Source organism: Gossypium hirsutum, chromosome D12 (assembly GCF_007990345.1).
Source record: "Gossypium hirsutum isolate 1008001.06 chromosome D12, Gossypium_hirsutum_v2.1, whole genome shotgun sequence".
In the NCBI taxonomy this organism is placed as follows: Eukaryota; Viridiplantae; Streptophyta; class Magnoliopsida; order Malvales; family Malvaceae; genus Gossypium; species Gossypium hirsutum.
In genome coordinates, this window is record NC_053448.1 from 43057832 (window position 1) to 43061652 (window position 3821).

The window sequence follows — 3821 nt, forward strand, 5'->3', positions numbered from 1 at the left end:
GATTCTTTAAGTTTAAATTTATTAACTCAACTTTTTTTTAATTATTAACTTAAAAATTGAAGCTTTGTGTTTGTTATTTATTAATTATAAATCAATTTAAATGCTATTCAAAATTTTAATTCATTTTTTCATATTATGCATGTTCGTTTTACCGTCCATGTTCGGGGTTTGTGACTGTCCCTCCCAATAATATTGTCTCCAAAGTTCAAATCTACGTTCTCCCCTACGTTCTCCAAGGAAGTTGAGCAGTTTATCTGTACCGTTAAGTGGTTTATCCACGTCGTTTGAGCAGTTTTTATCTACATCGTTTGAGTGGTTTAACCACACCGTATTAGCAAATTCAATCTGCAAACATGTTGCGCAATCACAACCTTCTAGCACTTTTTTATAAAAAAAATCTAATGGTTTGTCCACTCTTTTTATTACTAGTGGTTTATCAACAATGAGTAGTTCGTCCACAACAATGAGTGGTTTTATCCACAACATGGTGTAAAGGTAGAGGAGTTCTGCGGAACTCCTACTGTGCTATGTAGCGGTGGAGTAGGAACCTTTTCTAATGAATTGAAATTGCATTGCAGTGAATACCGAGATATTATGATAATGAATTAATCTGAAATACCTAAATTTTGAGTTGCTATTCATATTGTGTTTATCCTTTGAAGTTGATATTCTATATGTTTTGTCTATTGTTTGCGCCGATTTTCTTGTAAGGAAACTCACACTAAGCTTCATAGCTCACTCCCTTTTATATTTTCATTTTTACAGATAATCCACTAGGTTAGGATGCAGGCACGACATACGGAGAGCTCGAAAACATTTTATTTTTATGAAAGTATTATTAGGCCTATTTTTATAATTTTTGTTATTTCGGAACTATACTATTGTAAAATCCTAACCCGTATCCGTCGTCGGAATAGAGTTACGGAGCATTACCGAAATTTACAAATCAAGTAAACAGATATTTCACATCATATAGTATTCAGATCAGAAGTCAATCATAAAGTCCCTTATATAAGCCCTCAAGGCCCAAAATACACATTAGAAATAAGTCAGGAACTAAACCAGGTACTCAGAGAATTTTTAGGAAAACTTCAAAATGTTTTTTCTTTCAAGGTGTAGGGGACACACGCCCGTGTGTCTCACACAGTCAAGAGACACGCCTGTGTCTCAGGCCATGTAGGCATTCGAAATAGGGGCACATGGCCATGTCCTAGCCTGTGTCCAAACTTGGAAGCTCTCTGACTTGGGTCACACGGCCAAGCCACACGTCTGTGTGCTAGGCCGTGTGAGCATACTGACTTGCACTCTTTAAAAGATACAAGGGACACACGGCTGTGTCACCTGACACATGGCTGAGACACACGCCTGTGTCTCTGCCCGTGTGGACGGAAATAAGCTATTTTATAAGCCACTTTTCTCACCCAACAAGGCATTACCTATAATTATCATCATACATACAAACAAACCATATTATGACATCCAAAACAAGTAAAAATCAAGCCTTAAATATATAATATCTTAACATACAACTAATATTCCTTTAGGCACCTCAGATGACAAATTATAACATGTGTGTTCATGTATTCAATATAGTCATATGTACAACTAACGTATATGCATAATTGTACCCAAGGTTTATCAAGCTAATTTGCATTATTTCAAACCAAGTCACTTACCTACCAAAACATACCATCTGGTGCCAAAATGTATTTTATATACTAATATTTTTAAATATATTTATATCTTATATATTAAGGTATCGATTCCTGATCAATTCATCACATCCCAAAACACATGTATATAATTTCACTTTTAGCTAACATTTTACCCTTTTACCATACAATCATAAACCAAACCACACATCAATCATATAAGACAAATATGCACCAAACCAAAATGTGCCAACACACAAGCCAAATAAGTGACTAATTTTAACAAAACACATATAGGCCAACATTAGCCAGAATACCTATACATGTCATTATAACCAAAATCAAAACATCCGAAAGTACCGATAGAACCGATGGATAGTGTGATATATCTCCGACAAGCTTCCAACCTGATCGAGCTTCCAATAATCTGGAAAGCAAAGGAAAACAACTATGTATGCAATGAATGCTTAGTAAGCTCGTATAAAATTTAATCATATCAATTCATTTCAAATATGAAATTTATACATATCAAGAATAATCCAATATTGACATCGCAATACTTGTGAAGTTATATTCAATAACTCACAAGGTGAATAAATCCATAGCATCACTATACATATTATTCCTAGCATAGTAGGATTTTAAACAACTTTAACTCTTCCAAATTTCTTTATTTTCATTTGCATTTCTTTACTTTCCGCACTCATTTCATATGCATAACACACTAGTCATAATCATATCATTCAACCATAGCCACAAGCTAGTGCATTTAAACATAGCTTTTTTTTTCAATTAATCACATGATAAATCATTTCATAAGAAATTGCAGAACTTAAGCCTTACCTCTCTTTTATGAGCACTAGCATATTTTCATTTGAGTACTTACCCTTTAAATGCATCATATAAATAAACATATTACAATTTAACCAATAGCTTGGCACTTGCCTAAGCATCAAACAACAACACTTGTTAGTGTATTTAAACATATTTCATATAAATTCAACATTAATAATCTTATTTTCTCAACATGTCACATCTGAGTTTATTACTCGTCTCAACTTACATAATTTCCTTGTATCATCATATAAAAAATATTCATATATGTACATATCGTAATATATATCCTTATTTTACCTTTTCTTCATAATCATATATCATTCATTTCGTTATATCAATATATCATGTACCATCATTTCCATGTATTTCGTATAAATATCAAGAAACATGTATGAGCTCAATAATAATCAAATTTCCATGTTCATAAACTTTCGACATCTTGTATTCATATAACATGTACATTTCCATAATAATTCATCTCAAGTTCAGATTATCCCATGTCAAAACTTTGCCCATTGAATTTATTTGAAATATCGATGGACACACGGGTAGTACACATGAAGTGTACTAATCTATAATCCATCAATGCATATTCGAAGTGCTCATTAGAGCACATAATCAAGAAGCCCTCTCTCGAGCCATATAACGGGAAGCTCATGTGAGCCATGTGAGCTATATACTGAAGTGTACTAATCTATATCGATGGACACACGGGTAGTACACACGAAGTGTACTAATCTATAATTCGTCAATTCATATTCGGGAGTGCTCATTAGAGCACATAATCGAGAAGCCCTCTCTCGAGCCATATAACGAGAAGCTTATCCGAGTTGTATAACAAGAAGCTCATAAGAGCCATAATCAAGAAGCTCATAAGAGTCATATTCAGGAAGCTCATGCGAGCCAATAACGGGTAGCTCTGAAGAGCCATTAATCGGGAAGCTCCAGATAGCCATATGTCAGGAAGTTCAAGTGAGTCATATTAGGAAGCTCCAGAGAGCCATTAATCAAGAACCTCACAAAGAGCCTTGAATCGGGAAGCTCCAAAGAGCCATATATCGGGACGTTCATAAGAGCTACGGTGTGTCCACAACACATGCAGGATCACAACCGATCGAGATGCTCCGAAGAGCTATTAATGGGAAGCTCGCAAGAACCATATAACGGGAATCTCGAGAGGGCTAATAACAGGACGCTCTTTCGAGCTATGGTGTCCGCAACATATGCAGGACCACAACCAATACGAGAACCCTGTATCCAATCGAATTTCATTTATTCAAACGGGACTTAATATTTGTAGGGCATTGTCATATATGCAATCAATTTCATGTA